General features: G+C 41.7%; 1 long non-coding RNA gene across 1 annotated transcript in view; it reads left to right on the top strand.

The window, feature by feature from the left end:
* LOC142243107 (uncharacterized) overlaps positions 1-14,827 on the top strand; it is a 79,363-nt gene that overhangs the window by 2,973 nt on the left and 61,563 nt on the right. The window lies entirely within an intron of this gene.

The raw sequence follows: 14,827 nt of genomic DNA, 5'->3' as shown, positions 1-14,827 counted from the left end.
TGGTTTTTAAACTGAACGCATAAGGCTGTCTTCAGATTATTATTACTACTGCATGTGAATATTGAAAATCTGGAAGTAAAACACACAAGGTGTTACTGAATCCCTTTTTTCAATAAACTGAAAGCCGAAATGTTTTGCTCGGTATCCATTTCTCAAGCTACTGTAAATTCAGGGAGTAATTGCTGTATAATATTATTAGGAGAATGAACACTGTTCATATTATGAAACAGATCTGTTGGAAATGGATTTATACCGAGACTTAGACAAAAGCCCTAATGTCTCATACAAGTCTTATGACTGAGAACTGGCGTAGTGGAGCTAATGCAAGATGCTGTGCTTTAAATCTAGGTCTGATCCTGAAGGGGTCGCCAAGCACTGTCTGACTTTGAACTCCATTTCTACATCAAATTTTAGCTTTGTTAATAATGAAAGTTTTAGTCTGCATTGCACGATTTGTCTACAATGTGCTGTTTCTAATAAAAAGACTAAGATCCACCAATGCATCTGGTGTTGGGCACAAAGAATGGAGGCCCTGCTAGGAAAGATACAAATATTGGTCTTCCTTAGGTGACATCTTGACACCATCAAACTCTTAGCTACCACTTATAAGAAATCTTGTTCAGCTGCCATCACCTTTAGTATATTTTTTCACGTTCTTGTTATATAACATTGGGACACCTGTGGAGTCTACAGTATATCCTGGTAAATGTTCTCATCATCAATTAAAAAGGACAGAATACCAGCCTAGAACACCCACCTTCTTGCAAGAGGCCACATATCGGTCTGAATCCCTTGTATGAACCATTTTGGATAAAGCAGTAAATTAAAATTCTGGTGTTTAATATGATTGAAACAAAATCTTTCATAACCTTTTTGCACCAGAGCCTGTTTTTGCCTTCGTGACCAGGCCAATTGTTTCTTTTTCAACCAGTTTAACTTTGATAGGCTCTGGAACACCATATTGCACTTCAGGATATGGGTAAAATTAAGATGCTACCTTTTTCGTTTATTTGTGAAAACATCGTCAAAGTGCAAAAAAATTTGAAAATTTCGCAATTTTAAACTTTGAATTTTTATACCCTTAAACCAGAAAGATATACACTAGAGATAAAAATTAGAGAACAATGTTTGATTACTTACATTTTTCAGAAATAATGTAATCTACATTGATGAACATTTGAAGGGTTTTTTTTGTAAGGGGAACACCATGCCACTAGAACAGTGTTTTACAAAAGATCCAATGTTTATCACCATAAACCCCTTATTTTGCTCAAAACATGATGATCATAATTAGAGAACAACAATGACCGTAGCACAGAGAAAGATTAAAACTACATTTTCTGAAGGTAACAACAGTCACCAATCAGTAGGAAGTGTACAGACCTTTGCTTTGAATGACTTAAGAACAGGACACACTGCTCTGTAGCCACAGAACACACTGCTCTGATGTGATTTTGGTCCACTCTTCTTCCAGTCTCTTCCACAGTTCTTTGACTGTTGTGGGTTTCTTGGCCATAACTGTCACCAAAGATTTTCCTGAGGTTTTCTATTGGGTTTATATCAGGACTCTGGGGTGGCCAATTCATTGTTTCAATGTTTTCTGTTTTAAGGACCTGCTTTAACCATTTTGCTGTGTGACAGGGGGCATTGTCCTGCATAAAAATTGCTGGCTGCTTGAGTAATGAACGCAAGTAATTAACTATGTGTTGTTGAAGAAGGTTCTGATACACACTTGCATTCACTCTGCCATGTAGCTGTATGAGAGGGCCAACTCCTGCTGCAGAAAACATTTCCCAAATCATGACACTTCCTCCACCATCTTTCCCTGACTTCTTAACACACTTTGGGTTCAGTCTTTTCCAGTTTGTCACCGAGCATAATGTATAGCATCAAACCCAGATAAATTAAACTTGCTTTCATCTTTAAAATGAAATGTGGACCACTTATCCTCTGTCCACACAACAGGCTCCTTTTAATTCTTTCTGTTAATGAGAGGTTTGGTCACTGCAGAGTGGGCTTTTAGTTCAAATGCTCTTAAACGTTGTGACACCGTATAACGAGACAGATCCTTACCCTGTTCAGCGCTGAACTGCCAAGCAATTCCAGCTATGGTATTGAAACAATTGCCTATGGAGATTCTCCGCATTATCCTGTCCTCTCTTGCCTTTGTCTTTTGAGGGGGACCAGCCTTCTTGGGGAACTTGAAAGAGTTTGTGATGTTCTAAAGATGCAATATTCTCTAAATCACAGAATTGGAATGACCAACTTCTCTTGCTATGACTGATAGGGTCACCCCTCTGGTTTTCATCTGGACAACCTGCTGCTGGAGGGTTTCAGCCACTTTGAAATGGCACACTATTTTTGCAAAGTCAGTGCAAACTGGAAAGTTAGCCTGCCAGAAAAATAGGTTTTGTCAGATAATTAAGGAAATTAGCACCAGGTGCCAGATTAACCTGCAGGTATCTGAAAGTGTTCTCTAATTTTGATCAGTGTTCTTTTTCATTTATCTCATTTACATTTTTAGTATGTGCTTTTGAAAAAATTCAATTTATGAAATAAGCTTAAAATACTGCTGGTTTACTCATGTTAGGATATAATCATATAGGACTAAACAATGAGCTTAACATTTAGGAAATTGTGTGTTGTTCTCTAATTTTGATCCCCACTATATATAACACAAAATAGTTAAAAAATAACATTTCCCACTTGTTACATCAGCACAATTTTTGAAACATAACTTTTTTGTTAGGAAGTTAGAAGGGTTCAAAGTTCATCAACAATTTCTCATTTTTCCAACACAATTTGCAAAGCAACTTTTTTAGGGACCACATCACATTTGAATTGACTTTGAGAGGCCGAGGTGACAGAAAATACCAAAAAGTGACCCCATTCTAAAAACTGTGCCCCTCAAAGTGCTAATCTACTGTTTCGGTGCACAGCATGACTTTGAAGGGAAAGAGCGCCCTTTGAATTTTAGAGTGCAAAATTGTCTGAACATAAACCCAGAAATTCCACAATGGGGAATGGGGGTAAAATACCTGGTCAACCACACCTCCCTGACGAAGGCTACAGCCGAAACACGTGTCGTGTGGCTTAGCAGTGGTCATAGTGGTCATATGGTGACAGGTATTTTACCCCCATTGTGGGATTTCTGGGTTTATGTTCTGTGATGCCTGTATCTTGTGCCATGTCAGTTATATAATAGCAGATTTTTTTGGCTCATTTGAGTTAATTGGGGGGCCTATTCCTTATCTAACCCATGTGATATATATATATATATAAAGTGCCTACAAGTAGTATTCAACCCCCTGCAGATTTAGCAGGTTTGATAAGATGCAAATAAGTTAGAGCCTGCAAACTTCAAACAAGAGCAGGATTTATTAACAGATGCATAAATCTTACAAACCAACAAGTTATGTTGCTCAGTTAAATTTTAATAAATTTTCAACATAAAAGTGTGGGTCAATTATTATTCAAACCCTAGGTTTAATATTTTGTGGAATAACCCTTGTTTGCAATTACAGCTAATAATCGTCTTTTATAAGACCTGATCAGTCCGGCACAGGTCTCTGGAGTTATCTTGGCCCACTCCTCCATGCAAATCTTCTCCAAGTTATCTAGGTTCTTTGGGTGTCTCATGTGGACTTTAATCTTGAGCTCCTTCCACAAGTTTTCAATTGGGTTAAGGTCAGGAGACTGACTAGGCCACTGCAACACCTTGATTTTTTCCTTCTTGAACCAGGCCTTGGTTTTCTTGGCTGTGTGCTTTGGGTCGTTGTCTTGTTGGAAGATGAAGTGATGGCCCATCTTAAGATCCTTGATGGAGGAGCGGAGGTTCTTGGCCAAAATCTCCAGGTAGGCCGTGCTATCCATCTTCCCATGGATGCAGACCAGATGGCCAGGCCCCTGGGCTGAGAAACAGCCCCACAGCATGATGCTGCCACCACCATGCTTGACTGTAGGGATGGTATTCTTAGGGTCGGTTGCAATGCCATCCAGTCTCCAAACGTCACGTGTGTGGTTGGCACCAAAGATCTTGATCTTGGTCTCATCAGACCAGAGAACCTTGAACCAGTCTGTCTCAGAGTCGTCGAAGTGATCATGAGCAAACTGTAGACGAGCCTTGACATGACGCTTTGAAAGTAAAGGTACCTTACGGGCTCGTCTGGAATGGAGACCATTGCGGTGGAGTACGTTACTTATGGTATTGACTGAAACCAATGTCTCCACTGCCATGAGATTTTCCCGGAGCTCCTTCCTTGTTGTCCTTGGGTTAGCCTTGACTCTTCGGACAAGCCTGGCCTCGGCACGGGTGGAAACTTTCAAAGGCTGTCCAGGCCGTGGAAGGCTAACAGTAGTTCCATAAGCCTTCCACTTCCGGATGATGCTCCCAACAGTGGAGACAGGTAGGCCCAACTCCTTGGAAAGAGTTTTGTACCCCTTGCCAGCCTTGTGACCCTCCATGATCTTGTCTCTGATGGCCTTGGAATGCTCCTTTGTCTTTCCCATGTTGACCAAGTATGAGTGCTGTTCACAAGTTTGGGGAGGGTCTTAATTAGTCAGAAAAGGCTGGAAAAAGAGATAATTGATCCAAACATGTGAAGATCATTGTTCTTTGTGCCTGAGATACTTCTTAATACTTTAGGGGAACCAAACAGAATTCTTGTGCTTTGAGGGGTTGAATAATAAATGACCCTCTGAATAAACTTTTCACAATTTAAAAAAAAAATAAAAAAAGAAATAACATTCTTATTTCACCTATAGAAATGTATTGATAATACTCGCCTGGGGCCAAATACTTTCTGCAGTCTATGGTTCATATTGTACTTGATCTGCTTACATGTACCTTGGTGAGCTTTGTGGTGCTTAATTGGCACATTTTCATTACTTCTTTCCTTGCCTTTTACGATTATAAATACATTTTCTAATTAATAAGTTGTAATTGAACATTTATTTGTGTCCTTTTGTCTATATATTTTTTGGTTTTGTTTCACTCATTAGCCTGGTTCCATTAATGATTTGGAGATGTATTATTGTGATATATATGTACCTCCTTTTGGAGATACGTTTTGGTAATTGCTTCTTGTGAGAATGTAAAATTTGGGTACAAAGGAATATCTTAATGGAAAAAAATTGAATTCAAAATTTTTATTCTACTTTACGGTAATATAAATGAAGTACCCAATTGGTAAACATTAGATATGACTAAAACTTTTGAAATTCAAATTTGCTAGTTTTGTTGCATTTTTCTCAAGAAAATCTATTTGTTCAGGGATAGGACATAAAGAATGGTTATTAGTGGAACAGCCTTAGGCTAGCGCCACACATCCGTGCCTCCGGTACGTGTTTGGCATTTTTTACACGTACCGGCGGCACGGAGACATGTACAGCAATGCTACCCTATGGTAGCAGGCACACACATGTAAAACCACACGGAACGTGTGTCCGTGTGCGTTTGTACGTGTGTGCGATTTTCAAAGCGCTGACATGTCAGTGTTTTCTCCGGCAGCACGGGTGTCACACGGCCCGCACCCGTACCACACGGGTGTAGTGTGGATGTGGTCCCGTGTGACACGCGCCGGAGAAAACACACATGTCTGTGAAAAAAACCCAAAACATTAACTCACCTTCTCCAGCCCTCCTGTCTCTGCCGCTGCTGCCTCTTGCTGCCGACCGCCGCTCATTATTCTCATTGAATATTCACTTCACTGTCTGGCAGCAGCAGCAGCGGGGAGACGGGAGGGCTGGAGACCGAAGATCAGCACCACGAACAGCAGCGCGGACATCAGGAAGGACCAAGTGAGTATAATAATTACCGATTCTACGTGTGCTATCGCGGATAGCACACGTAGAACACACGTGTCACGCACGTACCAGAGACACGTACTTACCTGCACGCAACACGCAGGGAAAATACGTGTCTCTCGGCACGTGCGTGAATTTCACGTGAGTGTGGCAGAAGCCTTAGATTGGGTCACAGTTAACAGTGTTGTACCACAGGGGTCAGTATTAGGCCTACTTTTTTCACATATATATTAATGATCTTGTAGAGGACATGCAGAGTAGAATTTCTGTATTTGAAGACTTGGGTGTATGGGTGGAAGCCAACTAAATTTTGGTGACCAGTGTCAGGCAGCTGCTGCCAAGGCTACTAAAATAATGGGATGCATTAAAATAAGCTTGGATGCTCATGAGGAGAACATACTTTTGTCACTATATATGTCACTAGTGCCACCACACTTAAAATACCGTGTACAATTTTGGGCTTTGGTGTATAAGAGGGACATAGCTGAAATTGAGCGGGTGCAGAGAAAAGCAACCAAGGTTATTAAGGGAATGGGTGAACTGCAATACCAAGATAAGTTATTAAACTTAGGGTTATTCAGTTTAGAAAATAAAGGCTTAGGGGCGACTGTATTACAATGTACAAATATATGAAGGGACACTTCAGAGCTCTCTAATGACCTTTTTACACCTAGGCCTGTGACGGGACAAGGGGGAATCCACTATGTCTAGTGGAAAGAAGATTTAATCAGAATCATTGACACAGAATCTTTACTGTAAGAGAAGTGAAATTTTGGAACTCTCTGCCACATGATGTTGTAATGCCTGATTCACCACTAATATTCAAGAAGAGCCTGGATGTCTTTCTGGAAAAATATAATATTACAGGTTAATTACACTAGAGTCTGTGATGGGGTGTTGATAAAGGGAACTAGTCTGATTGCCATATGTGGAGTTGGGAATTAATTTTTCCCTAATATAAAGCTATTAGTGTCCACCCCATGGGGATTTTGCCTTCCTCTGGATCAACATGTTAGGCTATAGGTTGAACCCAATGGAACTAAAGGGATATTTCCATCTCCATGATCCTATCCTAATATGTACTAGGTGTATTCATAATAATTTTAGAAAATACCTCCAATTAGAAATGTAGTATAGTTCTCCTGATTAGCTATGTCCCTTACTTCAAGTGCAGGGACAGTGCAGTAGCTTAGATATCCATGGTTATGACCACTAGCAACTAACTAACTGTCCCTATATGAATGGTCGTAACCGTGAATATGTAAGCTACTGCAATGTGGTAATAGTTAATCAGTATCATAGTTAATCAGGAGAACTATACTACAGTTCTAATTGGAGGGGATTGCTAATATTATTATTTTTAGAGCTACTACATATTGGGATAGCTTTTTGAAGAAGGGAATACTCCTTTAAGTTTACTTTCAACCTTAAAAATTATGAATGTTATGCAGGCTAGGATCAAATAACAAGTAACAAGTGTACATCAAATTTAGCAGGTTGAAATAAAAAAAAACAGCTCACAGTCCAAGGTCAGAAGTAGAAAAAAGTAATAGAATGAGACACAAAAGGCTATACAAACGAATAGTCAAGGGCAAGGTCTGAGTTCAGACAGCAAGAGATCAGAACAACAGAAGCAAGCGCAAGAAATACATCACTGAGGAAACCTGTGACTGGAAACGATCTGACTAAAGTCAGCCTACTAAATAGCTAGACAATCACCCTGAATGGATGACACCTGGAGGAAGCCCAGCAAGCCCGGTTTGATTGGGCTGTGGGGCAATCATGAATAGCATGAGGATAGTCAGTATGCCCCAGTCACTGATTGGGCAGCTGGGTTATCCAGTTCACAGAACTAACAACCTAGCACGCCCCTGACAACTCTTGAGTGACTGAACTGTCACTCACTGTATCCCTGGGGCACAGTGAATGGCAGATTCAAAACAATGAAACTTTAATTTGCCATGAATGAAAATATTGCAAAGTTTCTAATTGCCCTGAAAAGACATGTGTAAGACTTTGAGGTCTACTAGGACTGTATCAATCCAACGCTGTTTCAAGCTTTTAAATACAAATACAGCCTTGTGAAGTCACCATATGAACTAATGGTAGAAAGCAGTAACCAACAGCCTTATTATTAACACACTGGGCTAACAGAGATTGAATGTTTTTTAAAATGAAAAATCGGACAAAAATTATCCCTTCATTTCTTGTGATCAGACAGGCCATTCTGTCTGTAAGTCCAGGAGAATGACTGAAATATGTTTCACAGGGGTTCTCTAGGAATCAGGTTTCCGAAGCCTGTGGTTCATGCCAAATCTGGCTTGAATGTGCATTTTAAAATGACCCATGTAGTAGCCAAGACTTCAGTATGACCAACAAATTTGTGTGTGGCTGTCTGTCATATAAGCTTTGTATATTGCTTTCAGTGTCTACTGTGGCATCCAGATCACTAGAAACAGACTTCGGTTTTGATTCCTGGTTTGATTACCTTCTCCAATCCTTTGAGTTACTGAAGAAAGATCAGGTTTTTATGTTCCAAGTCCTTGGCAGGGTCCGACCTGTGCAAGGTACTATCGGGGAAATTCACACCAGTCAAAAATTCAAATTTTACAAAAATAAGGCTAATGATAGTGTTTAAAAAACTAAATTGGACTTTTGAGCTCAGCCCTGTGCAGGACTCTAATTATGTACAGTATATGGTCCTGACAAGGTAATTATCCCAGTCAATGCACAAAAAAATACTGATTTTTACCAAAAATTAGGAAGATGGTAAAGAACGTTATAGTCATGAAAGTTCAAGAATTTTTCTTTGAAATAAATGCCCATCGTTTGTATCCAGTCGTGAACTGGGGCCCAATTCTATGCAGGGTCCATAGAAAAATTCCACCCAGTCAATGGCAATAAATTCATTATATCCATTAAAAATCATGATTAAAAAAAAAAATTAAAAAAAATTGGTCTTGGAAGACAGGGAATTTTTCTTTGAAAAATGTATTTGCCTTTTTGTGTCCTGCCTTGCAAAGGGACCCAATCTTGTGCAGGGTTCTGTTGGGGGAAATTTATGTAACTCAAAACACAAAAAATTATAATTTTTGTAATAAATGAGGGAACTAAAGAACATTTTAGTAGTAGAAGCCATGAATTTCTCTTTAATGAAGCAAGAGAATATAATTCCGTACAGCGCTCCCAAGAAACAGAGTGATAGTGTGTCCGAGATAAAAAGTTTTATTGATTCTGGTAAAAATGGATAGTAATTACAATGCGTTTTGGCCATGCATGGCCTTCATCAGGTAAAAATAAATTAAAATACATAAATTTGTATGCATATAAATGAACAAACCATCTCCTGCAAGCACCAGGATTAAATAGACTGAGGATTAGCAAGGGTGGAGTGACACCAGGGGGTGGAGATAATTGAACACGCCATATACACAAAAGACTTTTAAGGTATGTGCGCACACTGCAGAAAATTTTTTCACAAACAAAACTATACCTTGTGGCAGAAAAACGCACCTTGTGCCAGAAAGCGCAACAAAAAACGTGGGTTTTTTGAGCATTTTTGTCCCATGAGTTTTTTAGTGAAACCAGTGGCTGAAAAGGCTAAGAAATGCCGGATAAAAACAGACAAAGAATTGACATGCTGCGTTTTTTTGTGCACCCAAAACTGCAAGAATAAAAAAGCAACGTACGCACAAAATTTCTGAATTCTCATAGACTTTGCTGGGGGAAGGAAAGACATGCAGTTTGGGACAACAAAGTGCACCAAAAAACGCAGCAAAAAAAAGCAGCGTGTGCTCACCGCCTTAGGAGGATTCAATGATCCTAAGGTTAAAGCAAACAAAATAAATACATTTTCCCATATTTTAAGATCAATAAGAGGGGATAATTTAACCCCTTCATGACCAGCCGATTTTTCGCTTTCTGTTTTTTTTCGCCATTCTTTTTCCGACAGACGTAACTTTTTAAATTTTTAGTTAATATTGTCATGTGAGGGCTCATTTTTTGCGGAACAAGCTGTACTTTTAAATGAAGCCATAAGTTTTACCATATAGTGTACTGAAAAACGGCAAAAAATTCCAAGTGCAGAAAAAGTGCAAAAAAAGTGCGATATCACTATTTTTTTTTTTAGATATTTTATTCACTGTGTTCACTATATGGTAAAACTGATGTTTGGGTGTGATGCCTCAGGTCAGTGTGAGTTCGTATACACCAAACATGTATAGGTTTACTTTTATATAAGGTGTTAAAAAAAATCGGAAGTTTGTCCGAAAAAAGTGGCGCACATTTTACGCCATATTCCGTGACCTGTAGGGTTCTCCTTTTTTGGGATCTATGGCTCAGTGATGGCTTACTTTTTGCATCTCGCGCTGATGTTTTTAATGGTACCATTTTTGCGCAGATGCTACATTTTGATCGCCTGTTATTGCATTTTGCGCAAAAGTTGTGGCGACAAAAAAACGTAATTTTGGCATTTGGAATTATTTTTACCGCTACGCCGTTTACTGATCAGATTAATTGATTTTATATTTTGATAGATCGGGCATTTCTGAACGCGGCGATACCAAATGTGTGTATATTTTTTATTTATTTAACCCTTTAATTTTCAATGGGGCGAAAGGGGGGTGATTTGAACTTTTAGGTTTTTGTTTTTTTTTAAACTTTTTACATTTTTTTTTTATTTTACTAGTCCCCCTAGAGGGCTATATGGTTCAACAATCCGACCGCTCTGCCCGAGTGAAACCAAAAGTAATTCATGCCAGCTACAGGAGTCATCACATGACCCTGTGCTACAATGACAACCACCGGAAGTCACGTGATAACGTCACGTGACTTCCGGTATCGGGCGGTAAGTAAAAGTTTACCGCCGATGCCCGTTATAATAGCGCTGTCACATATTGACAGCGCCATTTAAGGGGTTAAACGGCACGAGCAGATAACTATTCTGCTCGTGCCTAGCAGGCACACATCTCAGCTGTGAAACTCAGCTGAGATGTGCGCCGATCGCGACATGCTGCCGGCGGCAGACCGCGGGCAGTGACACTATGACCGCTAGTATGTAATATTACTGCCTGCGGTCGTTATGGGGTTAATTGGGAGTGAAAAAATTCATGAACTATTTTATTAATGCTAAAAAAACCTTAAAAACGTCCTTTTCTCCCTTTCTCTCAATTATTTCTCTTTCCCTCCCTTTCCCTTCTTTATTTCTTCACCTTTTCTATTGCTTCTCCTTCCCTTTTTTTTTAAATTCAAATATTCAAGAGAAAAAAAAATACACAAACATTTGTTTTTTTTTTTGTTTTCTTTCTCTTTTGAGGCATAGGTAGAAGAGGTGCATAAGGGTCACCAGGTGTGGAGGTTTCATCAGTAAGTAAGCACTAGAGTTGAGCGATGTTCGAGGTTCGCCGATTTCATGTTCGAGTGATTTTTGGGGGTGCTCGAGAACGCGAGCTTTTTGCTTAAAGCTCAATAGCTCGAGTTACGTGTTACGTTCGATATCGGTTCGATCAGCAAAAAGCCTAGCTAGTTACTAGCTGGATATTCACTGTAATAGTGTGAGTCACTGTAATTCACGCTATTATCAAATTTCAGCATATAGTGTGTGGGGGGGACGCGGTTTAGATCTGTGGTGCACTGCTGAGAAAATGGCGATCGCCATTTCTTTTTTTTTTCTTAAGCGCGCGTGCAGTGGGGACGGGCCAGGATGTCAGCCAATCACAGACACACACACAGCTAAGTGCATTTTTGCCAGACAAGCAAGGGCATGTGTCATAGGCTGTGAATGTCACATGTCCTTGCCTTATAAAATACGGCCATTTTCCCTGTTGTCGCCATTATCTCCTTTGTGCGTGTGGGTGACAGTCACCACTCACGCTGCTGCCGCCTATCCTGCTGTGTGCACTATAGACATAGTGCAAGCTACACAGCGTTCTAGGGATTAGGGACTGATGGTTATTTCACCCCTTTTCAGGGCTGATTTCCAGGCGTTCATAGCCATAGCTGCTAGGCAGGTCCGTGCAAACACTGTGTACAGCTTTAGATAACAGCTTCTGTGTACCTCAGCTCAGGCAATTCCTTGCTGCATTTCATCATTAGGAGGGATAGAAAGTGAGGCTTCCTTTCTTGTCCTGGTACCCGCAGAACCCGGGCACTGTACCCACCTGCCCACTTTTGCCACGCCATTTTATTTGCCCAAAGACCTGACACTTTTTCTGCCATCCTAAAAGTGTCTGGAATAGTAACTTAGTATTCTTTTCCTGTCCTGGTACCCACAGAACCCGGGCACTCTACCCACCTGCACACTTTTGCCACGCTATTTTATTTGCCCAAAGAGCTGACACTTTTTCTGCCATCCTAGAAGTGTCTGGAATAGTAACTTAGCATTCCTTTCCTGTCCTGGTACCCACAGAACCCGGGCACTGTACCCACCTGCCCACTTTTGCCACGCTATTTTATTTGCCCAAAGAGCTGACACTTTTCCTGCCATCCTAAAAGTGTCTGGAATAGTAACTTAGTATTCCTTTCCTGTCCTGATACCCACAGAACCCGGGCACTGTACCCACCTGCCCACTTTTGCCATGCTATTTTATTTGTTAGGGGCATACAAAAATTGTCTGTAATAGTCAGTGTTGGTTCTTCAGCTGTCTATCAAGCTAGACCACCTCTGCATTGTACACACCTGTCCTTTTTTGATACCCAATTCTAATTGCAAACTGTGCTGCCACTGTTAGAGGCATACAAACATTTTCTGTGATAGTCAGTGTTGGTTCTTCAGCTGTCAATCAAGCTAGACCACCTCTGCAATCTACACCACCTCTCAATTTGTGCATCCCCATTTTAAGTGGCCAATCTTGTCGCTAACAAAATGAGTGGCAAAAGGACAGATGCTGGTGGAAAGGGGAACAGGCGTGTTGGAAAAGGAAAAAAGTTTGTGTCCGTGGGGAAGGTGGGTAAGCTACATTAACATCTGCTGAAGATAGGCCATCTTCCAGCAAAAGTAAGATGTCTACTACTTTCCGTTGACAATCGGATGTGCTCCCTTTTTTACGGAACCGAACAACTTTAACAAAGGTAGATGATGCACAAAAAAAGAACATGCTTGAATGGATCGCAAGTGCTCCAACAAGTGTCCTCTCCTCCACCTCAACTTCAACATCCAAAAAACAACAATCCTCTGAGTTGTCACCCCAATCGCACTTGCTTTCTCCCAGCTCTCAAGTCTCCACCCGCCATGCAGAGTATGGTGTAAAAGAGATGGCTGAGTCTGCAGAGCTGTCCAGTCACACTATAGGCTGGGCATCAGAGGTCTGCTCCCAAGCTACAGTGAGTACAGACCAGGAAATGGTCTGCAGTGATGCCCAGAAGCTTTATGACTCATATTCTAGCCCTGTTGACCAAGTTTCTGAGCATAATGTACACCCTCATTCCCAAACTGTAACACCTGTTGGTGGAGACAATGAGGAACATACTGATGACGATGAGACGCAGATACCTGATTGGGATGACAACTTAACTATTCAGTCAGGACAGGACGAGGTTAGGTATGAGGGTGAGGGCAGTGCAAACACAATGCTTGATGATGAAGTTCTAGATCCCACTTACTGTCAACCCAAAGTCAGGCACTCGTGGTCACCAGAGGCGGTGGAGGAGGATGCAACTGACGTCGAAGTTACCTTGCGCCTTCCTGGACAGAGTCGGAGTACTGGAAGCACGTCTACAACTGCATCCTCAGCCACAACTCTGCTTCTGAGCACAAATCGGGGTGACTCAGCAGGTCGCATGGCCTCTAAGCCTTGCCTAGCCTGGTCCTTTTTTGACCTTGCAAAGGATCTCCGAAATCATGTGATCTGTAAAATTTGTTGGCAATCTATAAGTAGAGGCCAAAAACTCACCAGTTTGACAACTTCTTCAAGTCCCAGTGGGAAGCTCACCGTACTGCAATGCGGCCTAACGGAGCGGGCCAAACACCGTCTGCCCCTTCAAGTTCCTCCACGCACTATTCATCTTCTATGACTGTGCGGACAGCTGTCACAACTGCTTTTCCACGCAGACCTTCCACCACTTTAACCGCAACAGGAAGTTTGCTTGGTAGGTCGTCAGTTGGTTTGGAAGGGGAAACAAGTGCTGGTGTAAAGCTCTCTCAGACATCGAGAGCACCAACTTTGGATGAAGGCAACATCATGTCTCCGCCTGCACTTTCCTCACAGACCTGCATTTTTCCAGGAACACCCTACTCACCACCGTCTCCACACAGCAGCCAGATCTCTGTCCCTAAGATGTGGACAAATAAAAGGCCATTTCCTCCAAGCCATGACAAAGCTAAGAGGTTTACTTTATCCCTCTGTAAGCTCTTGGCTACCGAAAGCTGCCTTTCCGCCTGGTAGACACAGAGGATTTTCAAGACCTTATGTCTGTCGCAGTGCCCCAGTACCAGATGCCCACTCGCCACTACTTCTCCAAGAATGGTGTGCCTGCGCTACACCAACATGTCGCACACAACATCACCGCTTCCTTGAGAAACTCTGTGTGTGACCGGGTGCATTTCACCACCGATACTTGGACCAGTAAGCATGGACAGGGGCGTTACATGTCGCTGACTGGACACTGGGTAACTATGGTGAGAGATGGAGAAGGGTCTGCTGAACAAGCCTTGCTGTCACCACGACTTGTGCATCAATCCTCTTTATGTAGAAGTTCCTCCACTGCCTCCTCAACCTCATCTGGGTCCTCCACCTCCGCCTCAAGCCTGCCTGGTCAGGCCACCCGCGTTGTAACTGCGCACAAGGAATCCCGCACACCTCCTTACTATGCTGGCAGCAGAGCTCAACGGCATCAGGCGGTCTTTACGTTGAAATGTCTTGGAAATAAGAGTCACACAGTGGAGGAGTTGTGGTCAGCTCTTGCGAGCGAATTTCGTAAATGGTTGTCTCCACTCAACCTGCAGGCAGGGAAGGCTGTGTGCGACAATGCTGCAAACCTGGGTGCGGCCCTTCGCCGGGCCAAGGTGACACACGTGCCTTGTATG

This window comes from Anomaloglossus baeobatrachus, chromosome 6, assembly GCF_048569485.1.
Source record: "Anomaloglossus baeobatrachus isolate aAnoBae1 chromosome 6, aAnoBae1.hap1, whole genome shotgun sequence".
Lineage (NCBI taxonomy): Eukaryota > Metazoa > Chordata > Amphibia > Anura > Aromobatidae > Anomaloglossus > Anomaloglossus baeobatrachus.
The sequence above is the reverse complement of the archived record's forward strand: the minus strand, read 5'-3'. Positions and strand labels throughout refer to the sequence as shown.